The sequence below is a fragment of the Cynocephalus volans genome, chromosome 3 (assembly GCF_027409185.1).
Source record: "Cynocephalus volans isolate mCynVol1 chromosome 3, mCynVol1.pri, whole genome shotgun sequence".
In the NCBI taxonomy this organism is placed as follows: Eukaryota; Metazoa; Chordata; class Mammalia; order Dermoptera; family Cynocephalidae; genus Cynocephalus; species Cynocephalus volans.
In genome coordinates, this window is record NC_084462.1 from 160,966,962 (window position 1) to 160,980,143 (window position 13,182).

Here is a 13,182-nt window from a genome sequence, read left to right on the forward strand (position 1 = left end):
GAAGTGCCAAATTTGTAGTATTTTATATTGTTTCCATGTTGCCAACCCCCCACCCCTCCCAGACTTTATTTGGAGGCCAAAGGTGAGAGATTTTCTCTCTATTATTTCTAAGAAGATGCAGACATAGATACATAGCTGAGGTACAATGCTCAGTCATGCAGAGCTCTGCTTTAAATATATGTGCTCTCACCCTCAAACTTAGAGGGAGTTCAGTGCTTTAAAGGAACTTTCTGAAGATGTAAACAGGACAAGTAGTGAAATCTGGGTATATCAAATTTACTGTAATATCACTTGAAGTTAGGTGCAATTTGCACACTATGAAAACCACAGGAAATTCATTTGTGACAAACAGACAGAGAAGTAACAAACAAAGGATGAGAATACAGAATGGCAATTGCTCCCAGCACCTGGAAGATAACACAGCACTTTTGTTTAATTTTTAGTATATCAGGAAAATTATTTGTCAAAATTAGTTATCACCATTTACTGTCCAGGTCCAATTGGTTTTTTGTTTTTTTTTTAAATTTTAGTCACTTGGTAAATAATTCAGAGAAGAATAGATAGTAAAAATAACTTTGTTAGAAATTTTAATAAGAATTTAAGCATATTACATATTCTCCTGGTTTTGAAGGTATGAACGCAACAGACGGCTGAAAAATGGTGATTCGTGAACCTGGAAAATATCCATCTTGTAAATACTGATTCCATATTTCAAATACATTTCTAACGAGTTCTAGTTTATCATTACTTCTGGTTCACTCTTCTTGCACTGCATCTTCAAAACACAATATTTGAAAAAATGTGGCAGCTTCTAGCTTTTTGTAAATTGACAAGGCCATCTCCTTTGATGTATAATTGCAAGTTTTTCACTTTTAGATATGTAAGCATCAATTAGGGTGATTGATCCAATGCAAATTTTCATTTTTATATCATCTTTTCCTTCCAATCACTTTTGTATTCCATCTGCTTTTGACATTTGCCCACTTATGAACTGCATGAAGTAAATTTTGGTGTATAAACATAATAAAAGATGAAAGAGTACTGTCATACACCCTCTTAGCAAATGGGCTGGTCCAGGTTCTTGCTGCAAAATTGCATGAAGTCCTTCTTGACGAATGACTAAGTGGATGAGAATATCCTATTTCCTTTTTGTCCTTAGAAGCATATTGTTCACTCATTCATTCTTGAGTTTGCAATAATTCATCTAGGGTATCACTATTTGAAGACTCATAATCTGACTTGTTGTTTATGCAATCAATTTCACCATCTTCATTAGAATCTAGAGTGATGCTGTCTGTCTCCTCATATTCATCTATTAACTGAAATGTCTTCCTCTGTCAGTTTTCTTCTCTTTGTTATTATGGGAGAAAATGAAAAATTCTCAATTCTTAACCTGCATTCAATAAAGTAATAATTTTAAAAGACTACAAAATATCTTCATACCTTCTTGAAAGATGATACAGTCTTTTGGGGGGAAAAACTTCTTCATGGTATTGCTACACATTTTTTATAAGAGCTTTTGTCCCAGACTAGCTTTCCAAGGATGTTTGTATAGCAAACAGTCTTGAAAAATAAAAATAGTGTTTCCCTATGGTGCAAAGAGTGGGTAGGATTTCTTGCCATTCCCTTTATAAGAATGGGGGTTTCATAAGATCAGGGTTTCTCAGCTATAATAAAAATTCACTGTGTGTGCAACACCCCACCTGGGCCCATCTCCTCATTGCCCCTACGGGACATGGGGGAGAAGAGAACCAATGCAAATATGAAGCTCATGCTGGCTGCTATCCCATGAGGAATAAAGTCCTTTATCTTCTGGTCTCTTGCCAGTATCCATGAAAGTGTGGTGGGCTAACTTACTAGCTTGAAAGTAGGGTAAAATCTAAGACCCTTCACAGTTCTTGATATATAGTTTGGGCAATACAATAAGAAAAAGGAAATATTATGTAATAGTGATGACTTAGTTCAATTAACATCCTCCTATGTAATTCTATCATTACTCTATATTCACATTATTTAGTCCTTTTTGGCACAGTTAGGAGCTATGCTAAGTAAATAACTGATGAATAATGATAAAATAATTTTTAGGATGATGAAACAGGAAAATGTTTCTAGAAAATAAGATCACCAAGATCCATTATGCATCTGCAAGGCATAATGAGTTTTATTCTATTTTTAAAATAAGGAAATTTTCTCTTTGTTCTTTGAAAGATCTTGGTAAAAGAATAAAAATTAAAAATCAATACTTGTGAATTGGGTCCATTTGATCCCGAAGGTATACTGAGGATTAAACCACCCTTGAAAAGTTCTTAATCTTTTATCAGCACTGTCAGAATCTTCATTCTTTTAGGTCCAAGTTTCTCTTCCCCTATTTTTTAGTTGCTCATATAGTTTCCAAAGATATTGCTCTTGTATCGTTGGAATTGGCCAACTTGTTAAAATTTGTTAAAATCAAAGAACTGGTCATTTGGTGAATTAATGACAGAGTAAATTGGTCCTTGAAGTTAAGTCTGACAAATTTAAATGTTAATAATAGGCTAAAATGAGGATCCCGAGATTCTTGAAAATTAAGGAAAATAATATTTGAGAAAGAATCTTACAACTGTTGTTTTGGTAAATTAGAAAGAAGAAAAACTGGGGAGAGAAGATATGATGGTATCAGTAGAAAAGACACAAAGTTAAGTCAGTGAAAATGAGTAGGACCAAATCCAATAGACCTAAAGGCAGAATAACACCAGGCTTTAGGGGATGAACCATAAAAGTACATTCTTAAAGGACACACAGAAGATGGCCTAAATCAGTGATTCTCAATAATGGCTGTGCATTACAATCAGCAGTGGAGCTTTAAAAAATCTGGGGTGCTATCTCAAGTTGACCAAATATAGGGTGGAGGTATGTTGAACTAAATTTATTTGGATTATTAAATAAGAATTCTAAATCCAAATTTCTTAGAGCCTAAATTCTGAAACAATTGAATTGAATTTTGGAGGTAAAATTTATATAACATAGAGTGCCAAGACATGTAACCGGTGTGGCAAAGCTAAAACTAGAATGCAAATGTCCTGACTGATGAGCCATATCTATCCATATACTGGTCCATATACTGGTCTTAACGGCTGGTGAAGATAATGTACACATAAGGGAGAAATGTTTTTAAAATTTAGAAAGGGGATTTCCCATCCATTATCTCATTTGATCTTCTCAGCAAACTCATGAGACAAGCAGGACAAATATTAGTTCCATTTCATAGAAAACAGAAATTAGACTCAGACAGGTTAAGTGAAGTGCCCATGTGAAAGACCCAGAAATTCTCAACCGCATCTTCTAACTCACATCAACAAAATATTATTATTCTCTAAAACAGTTGGAGATCCTCTGGCTTTTGCCTTACCCCTCTCACTCAATTCCTACACTTCTGGAACAACTCTTCTTCAAGGAACAGTTAATGTTGAATTAGGAGCTTTGAGGTATTACAGAGCAAAACAAGATATGAGTTAGAAATAAAAGGGATAAAATAAAAATAGGAGGTTCTCTAAAATGAAGATGTAAAGGGACTATTTCATAAAATCCAAATGTTTAAAGTCAGGGAGTCTATATTTAATGAGCTACAGCTATATATTTATGTAGCTAATGTCTTCTGGTGACAATGAAACAAATATGTCAAGGATGTGTTACACTGGCCTTTCCTGTAGAAGTGAGATGCTACTAGAGAAAAACATTTAAAAAGCTCTAGAAAGTCATTTATGGAAGACCGGCTTTGCAAAATAATTAAGAAGAGAGCCTAAAGGGAATAATGGGGGAAGGGCTATTTTGATGGTTTGACCTTTTACTGTTTGATGTTCAAACACAATGTAATCGGGGCAATGATAGGTTGAAATCATTTGCTAATGTTAAATAATTAACATGAGACCACTTTGGGTATTTATATTAATAGTGTTAATGGTGACAATTTATATTCTCTCCAGCCTTTCTTCTGAGATCAAAGTTTATTAAAAGCCCTAAACAAACTGTATAAACACTTGTGTAAATCATATTAAAGCCCTTATGCAGATGCATAAAATAAAAGAGATCAACTGAAGTGTTTAATATCACTGAAAAAGTTCAAGATAGAACTGGTAATGCAACCTAGGAACAGGCCACTCTTTTCTTCAACATTCAAAAGGAAGAAAACTAGATCGAAGTTGCTTTATGAAATTCCATTTACCCGTAAGTTTAGGCCATATTCTGACAATTCTAAATATGGTCCAGGAATGTCAGCACCCTATTTCTGAGTTTACTTCTTGCACTGCTCACAGTAGATAAGGGATCTGATTGCTAATGTTCTCCCTCTTCACTTTTATCATTCACTAGATGCTTGTGAAGTGTTTCTTACTCGTGTCTTTATTACTTTCACCAGTCAAAAGTGGAAGATGTAGAATGGAAAGACACTGTGCCACTAACTAGGACACTTGAGTTCCAGCTCTAGTTTTGTCACATGTAGAAATTCATAAACTCCTCTGGACTCTAGACTTCTCATGTATAGAGAGGTTTTGACTACGATCTCTAAGACTCCTTTCAGTTCTAACACTGTCTAAAATGTCAGATTCATGGCAGCAGAGAACTAGTCTGCTATGTATTCTAGGGCAGTGTTGAGACATGATAGGGACTCGATAAATATCTGTTACGTAATAAAATATAATTCAATCAGGGTAAATTGTTTCACAGCAACCGTTAGCAGGGTAGAGATTTTGTGAAGATGAGATTTTTAATTCCTCCTATACTAGAGTAAAGCCTGTTAGGGAGAAGAGCTTTTAAATATTATCTAGTTCTGCCCAATCATTTGAAACATTGAAAAGTGAAATGCAGAGAGGTTAAATAACATGCTCAGGATTATGTGCCTGGCTATGGAAGAGATGTGACCAGAACCTAGATTTTTTGACTCTTAATCAGATACTATTTTTTACCATATCACTTTCCATCGTTTAAAACTAGGCACATAATAATTTTCAGCTGAAACTTGTATGTAATTTGTTAAAACTAGATGTACAAAATGAAAATTCTCCAAATCAGTTTTTCATGTAAAGGCTACATGGAACATGTGCATAACATATACTACTCCCACCTACAATATATTGATAGTATAATACTAATATTTTGTTTTATAGTTAAGATGGATCCTAAGAAAAAACCTAATATACATTTATTCTGAGATTTCACCCAGATGTGCTCTCTTAAAGAGAGTAGAAAGCATTTCTTAGATGTATTATATTTTTCAGACAGATACTTCCACTGCATTTTGGAAAATATAAGTACATTCATACTATCCTCACAATATAAAGCGCAAGTTCTTTTTATGCAGAGAATGCACTGTGTTATTGATAGTGTTTAAGAACAGGACTATAAAACACATTATCAAACGAGGCAGTTAGATAGGAAGTATAACTACTTATCAGCATCAACTAAGAAGTTGTCAGTCTGACTTCCAAATACTAAACAATTCAATAATACTAAATTCATCTGCTAGTGAAGTTGCATTCATTATATAATCTCTCAATGATCCCTTCCTTACATCACCATATTTATGAAAAATTTGACAGGGCTGTAAGAAAAAATTTTTGCAGGCTGAAAGAAGTCTCAAATTTTTAAGCTGGTCATTACCTTTTACCTCAAGGTTGCAACTCTGCATAAACAGCCCGCTTGTTACAGCAGCATTTTCTTCATTTGACCATAAGCAGTCATGTTTTAGAAGCTTAACCCTTTGAAGATAACCCATTATTGGAAAACGGAAGTATTTTAAACCTGACTAACATAGAACAGGCTCTGTATTTGGGGACAAGGTGGAGAAAGAATGTCTAGATTGTTTCACCCAAGATCCCTCATGAGAGATTCATGAGGATATTTCCGTTTGCCCTTGATGCAAATATACAGAAGGTAGACCGACATTAGAGCAGTGGGAAACTTGGCAGAACGGGATAGGACAGGGTTTGTGCAAAACCTTTTTCCGGTTTCAGTTTGAATGGGTTCCCAGGAAGTGTCAAGTCCAAACAAATCCAAATTTTTACAATGTAGCTCAGCCAAAACCACTGAGATTCACCTGATTCTGGGTCAAAACTGTACAGAGCACAGTGCGTCTTATTGGTGGAAAGCCAATTGGACTGAACCTTTCAGGCAACTTCAATGAGAGGCTCATAGTCTTGGCAAAACCAAAAATGAACATTAGCTTGATCTTTGGTTTTGAAACAGCAAGTTCTGGCTTTGTAAAGAGATAAAGGCAAGTTTTACTTAGCTTCAAGATTCTTACGAATACTTAGAAGAGGCACTGCAAATAATTAACACTTATTTGGCCAGATTTACATACTCAACTCAGTTGTTTCCTGAGCTTGACAGGGCATTTTGGTAAGTACATTAACTCAGGTGGGTCCATATACTCCTAAGTAATATAGAGCACAATTCAATGCCCTAATAAAGAATGATGGCTCTTCAATTTATGTGCCTGTAGAGGGGTTTGCACATAGAGAAGGATGAAGCACAATTAATACTAGGTCCAAACTGGGAAAGAAAGAAAATTAAAAGTAAAAACTCCAACAGCTTGTGTCTACTCTAACGGAGATGGCTGAAGTAAGTGTATAATGTTCCTTAGTCTGTAATTTCCATAGAGACATATGGGCATACTCTTGTAATCTTGGACACCAAAATCTTGCAGATCAACTAGTGTGTTTATTTCAAATCGGTTACCACTGCTAGTTGAATGAATCCTTTAGAGATGTGCTTAAGACTCTACAGTCTTCTAAGAAAATAAAAGTCATATTTCTAAGAGTTTCCCAGTGTTTTGTAATATTTCTTAATATAGGCAAATTTGTGTATATTTTCTCCATATAGCTTTAGGTTAGGATGTATCCTATAAGTTATGTTAGCTCTATAAATATACTTTGAAAATAAGGGACATTAGATTATTTTAAATATTTTAGAAGCTGATTAAACACTGACAGATTGCAACTACGTACTTACACATTTGTTCTAAGTCAACAGTTTACAAAATTTTGATTAGGTAATTCTTAAAATAATTTTTAAAACTGTGTATGCCTCTTTACACACACGCACATATTTTTAAGCTGTCTAAATGTTTTCATCATATGTTTGGGTAGTTGCAAAGGATGACATTTCTGCAAAATTGTAAATATTGACATTTTCGAATAGATCGCATATTAGTCATATAAACTTACCCAGTGAACTTTAAATATCTCAGTAATTTGTTGTCACCATTTATCCACTTACAAAATGAATATGATCCTCTTTAAAAGACAGAGAATTTATCTTATTTCTTTTGCTTTTATTTCCAATCTATTTTCCTTTAGACTTTTATCCTAATATAAAATATATTTATGTTAATAAGTCTTTTTATTAATTATCCTTTCACACTTCATCCTTCCCTGCACCAACAATGTATGAATATACAGAAATCTTGATTTCTAAAATTTCCTGTGACCATAATGCTCTAAGTATTACACATTTTTACAGATTGAATTATTGTAATTAATATTAGGCATATTATAAATTTTGAGAAAAATTATTAAATATAAAATGTAAAAAAAAAAAAGCTTCTAACAGTATATCTCTTAATGGAATGAGTATAGTTTCCTTTTCTCCTGCACTCAATTAGTTCATGTAACCATGGGTAAATGCTAATTTTTGTTTGAGTAAGCCAGGGTTCCATTTCATTTATATTCTTATTTTTTGCTTCTATAAATTTAATCACTGAGAAATCATGTTCATATAAAAAAGTACTTGAGAATGAAAGCAGTTTTGTTATGACAATGTTACTCAATTTTTTGAATATCTTCTTACTTTTATGGCAAACATTACATAGTAATCTGTCATCAGAAATTAATTTTAATGATATATTAGCTCAATTAAGTCCTTTTTCAACTTTGTGGAAAGCAAAGATTTGGAAACCACCTTACTTACCAAAGGACTGTAATGGAGTTATTAAAACCATTCACTTTTTGGTTCTGGAAGGTGTACCGAAAGGCTTTATTTACCAAGACTTAATAAGTGACTATACCTAATTCTTCTTTCACTTAGAGGATTTTGCTTTAACTCAACATATGGAGAAAGGATTGAGAAAAATAGAAATCTTGTTAACTTTAATATGAGTCTATCAGTGTAATATTTTTGACACATTCATTTTATCTTAGCATTAAACATATTTTCATTAAATCCTTAGACCTGCAGATTGGCAAAACCAGTCCTCATTGTCAACCCAATCAGCCAAATCAGTCTTACTTTCTATCAGGAAAAAAGTCTGACTTCATCTTTCAATTCAATAGAATGTGTTAAAATGTGTCCCTGTGACAGCTATCTCACTTTTGAATTACAATTCTCAGACAGATAAATAGATAAGGCATGGAGCATGGCCAGAGTTTGTCACCTCGATGAAGTAATACATCACTGCTTTCAATTATTTCTTGCTAACACTCTCTTAGCTTTCATTTCTGGAGCCCATACATGCTTTGATTATAGTACGGTGGTAGAACATCTCACCTAGGTCATTAAATAAAATTGACTATTCTCCCCCACTCCAATCAACAACGTACTTGTATGCCTAATTCAGAACACCTCAATCCCAATACCCTATATATCTTTGTACTTAACAAAAATATATGTATAACCAGGCAGGACAAGAAGTCTTACCTCAGTGCTTTGATTAAAGGAGGTCAGCAGGCACCAAAATCTTAAATTACCCCTTTGTTTGGCACCCTGAAGTGCCTAAGGAAATTTGCCATCATGGAACTGTGGATGGGTAAGAAGTAGGCCTTTTTCTCATAAAGTGGGAGGAGGTCAATTATGAAAGGTAAGATACCTTCTTCAAGTCGAGCTATTTTAGGTGAAAGTGCATGTAGAAGCTGAGGATATAAATACCAATTCTCTTAGAACTATTGGTGCCTGAATACCCCTTGGAAGATCTTTGAATACTCTGAGGGGCATGACACCCCCATCAAAAGATCATGCTAACTCACCAGCTATCTTTGAACATTACTCTCGGGAACAGCATTAATCATTTTTCAGTAAAATTAAGAAAACAATTCTACTAACAAGTTCATTGATCCCTTTAATTTGTTTTTGGTGAAATATATCATAGATACAAAAGAGTAAACAAAACATACACATACAGTTTAAAGAAAACGACAATTCATTGTGGTTTTAATGACTATTTTCCTGGTTACTAATGAGGATGAGTATTACTGACGAGGACGAGTATCTTCTCACATGTTTCTTCTTCATTTGAAATGTTTACCCATATCTTTTACTCTTTTTTGTTTTTCTTTAGAAATCTGGGTTAACATTTTCTAATTTCTTTGTAGGCAATAAGATTTGGATACAAACTGGTAGTCAGCTATACCTGCTGCAAATATGTTCTAAGTTTGGCTTTTCTTTTCTCTCTTTTTAGGTTGTATTTTGATTTGATTTCCAGAACTGTAGTGTCTAGACTTGCTCTTTTCCCTAGATCCCCCATTTACTAAGTTCACTAATTCAGTTCTCTAAGGGCACCCACTTTGACTCTGCCTTTGGGGCACCAAACTAGCTGTACCCATAATTTTCTGAGCTTAGTTCTAAGGCTGGGTCACCTCCAAGGTGCACTTTCCCTATTCCTACTTTCAGCCTCTCACCACTTCACTCTATTTTGCACACTGCTATCACATTGGTATTCTTATGCACCGTATTTACCACACCATAACCCTTGACTAAAAAGCATCAGTGGCTTCCTTTAACTAAATACCTGTGCTACCACCTTCCACCTTCCAATATATATCACACACAAAAAAAGGAAAAATAATCACAGCATTCTTTCCAAAAGAGTAGCCAGAATCCTTCCCAACAGAATGTTTCAGTGGCCAGTACTAATCAGTAGGAACCGGCACTCAGGAAGAACCCATAAATATCCTTCATATAAAAAATAAAGTCTAAACTCATTGCTTTGTATTTCAAAACTCCAAAATGTCTCCTATTACTCTCCCAAACTATTATATATATTACCTCCTATTACTCTCCCAAACTGTTATATATATTCCCCTCCTAGGGGAAAAAAGGTGAAAGGCTTGGAAATGGAGCAAAAACTTACTAGGTGTCTTCAAAGGAAAACTAGGTTTTGCCTAGCACACCCTTCTGGTTTTCTCCCTCTATGGGATCTCTGAACCTGCCGTTGTCTTTGAGTTATTTATAACTCTGTTAGTTGTAGACAACTGATAGCAATGCAAATAATTCTTGTTCGTAAACAGTAAATTTTGTCTGGTGAGGTTCAATTGATTTCCCTTCTCCGTCATGAAGAAACCAATTTTGCCTCTACTTTAAATTAATTTCAGTATTCATTAGTGCCTATATATGTGTGGTTCCTTGAATGTTCCTTTAAGTTGTTTGTAATATCCTGCTCATTCTCTCATTAATCAATGAGTGAAATAAACACATGTCATAACTTCATTTTATATTTAGATGAGAATCATGAACTTGCCTTTTTCTTAAAATATCCTTTTAACAAAGCTTTTGTTCATTACTGCCTTCAAACTTTGATTTACATCTCCAATGAGGACTGGCTTCTCAGGCTGTTTCTACCTGACACTACTGATTCTTCAAATTTCAGAGATAAATCTAAACTTCTCACCATGTCTTCAGACTACAAAACTGATTTTCATGGTAAATCTAACCATGATGATGTCTTTAATTTATTCTACGATGATCTTTTCTTCATAATAGCTCCTGCAAAATGCATTGCCTGCTTCATTTCCATGCTGTATGTAGTGCATTTTAATCTTAACCGTTAATTTATTTATATGTAGATGATTTCTCTCCTCAGTTAGAGTGCAAGTTCTTTGAGGGCACTGATCTCAACTATTTCCCGTTTCTCCTCCTCAGTGTCAGCACTGTTCCTTACATACTGCCCAATAAGTATCTATGGCTGAGTCCCATCCATCACCCATGAGCTGGAGGTCTCAATCAGATTTTCTTTCCAGGTGATCACTTAGCGTTATCTGGGTAATCAACCTGCTATATTTTGGCTGAAGGTGGTTCCATCTCAGGAAAATTCACATTAAAGTTTAGCAAAGATGATCAGAGCTGTGAAACATCAAATAGAATATAGCATTGATCAGAAGGACTAGGAAATAAAGAATAAACTGATGTGCTTCTGGGGAATTTTTTCTCTCAGTTAGTGGACTGTTTATACCTGTATTCCTAAGTACAGTCTTATGTGAGGGTAATATACGTTCAGTTTGATATTCATTCTTTAATTCTACAAATGTTCATTGATTATTCACTATATATCAGAAATTTTTCAGACTCCGGGGATGCATTTGCAAATGAAATGTAATTTCTAATCCAAGAAGCCTACCTGCTAGTGCAAAGGAGAGGAAAATTTGAGGAAGAAGAGGAAAAATAGACACAGGATTGTGGCCTAAGCATATAGATAACTGGTGGCAAGCCAAATCAAGTTTCTCATTATAATGAAAAGACCATCTTATTTTCAGGTATTGTGATTACTAAACCTTCAAAGTCAATCTATCGTAAATACTCCTAATAGAATGATGAAATTTCAGACTTTTGCAGATTTCTTTCACCATGATATGCACGCACCCTACATGAAACATCTTATGTACCCTTAATACCAACTCAATCAAATGTGGACCATCATACTTTCCTATGGTTTAAGTGCTGAGATTTTAAGAGAATAATAAATGATCTTGAGATTACTTCCAGCATATTTAATTTTATGAACTATGAAATACTTTACCAGTTGAATAGTCTACCAAGTATATTAAATTCTGCTCCTTATAATGCCCCATGAAGTCAAAGGACTTCATAATATTTGAGCATTAACATTATTACTGAGCATTTTAATTTTTATGGTTTTATGTATAATTATTTCAAATTAAAACTATCTCGAGAAAACTGCTACCATAAAAAACCTAGTCCATTTAAGCAATTTTATTTTTTTCATGATTTTTTATTTCTACCTTTATTCCTAAGGGAAAGGCTTAGAACAAGACATTTAAGATTCTACTCAATAGTAAGTACTTTCTTAGTAAAGAGATCGGATAAATAAAAAAGACTAACAAATATTTATAAAAGTTATAGGTTTTTTGTTGTTCTTGATATAATTGTCAGTTTCACATAGCATATCAGTAGAATTCAAATGATTAAATAACAAATAACAAGCAATCACATAATGATAATGATAACCTAACATTTGTTTGGTCCTAAATATTTTCACATGTGTTTTTCTCTCTTAATTTTCACAACAACCTGATAAACTAGTTTTCATTATAACCATTTTTACAGATGAAAGAATCAATAAAGGAATGATTGCTAAATGTGCATAAATGGTATTTTGTACACTGGATCTAGATCCTTAAACTAAAAAATTCAGTTTTTGTTCATACTTTTAAAAAAGACATTTAATTCACAAGCCAAATCCTGTTGGCAAGACACTTCCTAAGGGTAAGTAAAACATATGTGGAAGAACACTAAACATTTTATTCGCCTACAATGTCATCATACTGAAACTGAGAAGGTCAGTGTACTTTCTAAATGGCCCAGTTCAGTCTAGGGAAGAAGTTATTTACCCACTAGGCTCTGGACATATCAATCAAAATCACTTGCTTATACATTACTAAAATGTGCTTTATTAGCATCTTTCCACCTCTCACACTCACAAAATAAATATTTTATTCCTTATGAGCCTTACTGTTTAAAGGATTTTGTTTCCTTATCATTAAAAACATAAAAAGAGGAAAAAAGAAAAAATCACTGCCAGTCCCAAGACACTCTTACTACTCTGACTATGTATTTTCTTAAGGTTTTTTTCCAGTGCAAAAATATGCATATTCAAGATTTACATCATACTGTCTATACATCTTTATATGTCACTTTTTTCCCCACATAACAGCATCACAATATTTATATTTTTGAAAATATGACTTTTTATGGCTGCATAATATTTCGCCATAAGGCAGTACCATAATTTATTTACTGTTCTTCCAGTTCATATGGTTTTTATTATAATGATGTTTATAAAAGTAATATAACCATATTTTATAAACTTGAGAAATAGGAATGAAATTACAACTTGATTCTTGTCTAACAAGCTACTAGTATGTTTTGCTCACTTTTTTATATGCCTATATGTTATCATTAAAGTACACACAATTTTATATC

The 13,182-nt window shown here is 33.7% G+C and overlaps 1 protein-coding gene across 1 annotated transcript in view; it reads right to left on the minus strand.

The window, feature by feature from the left end:
- Positions 1 to 13,182, minus strand: part of CEP128 (centrosomal protein 128) — a 347,268-nt gene that overhangs the window by 35,040 nt on the left and 299,046 nt on the right. The gene's annotated exons all lie outside the window — the stretch shown is intronic.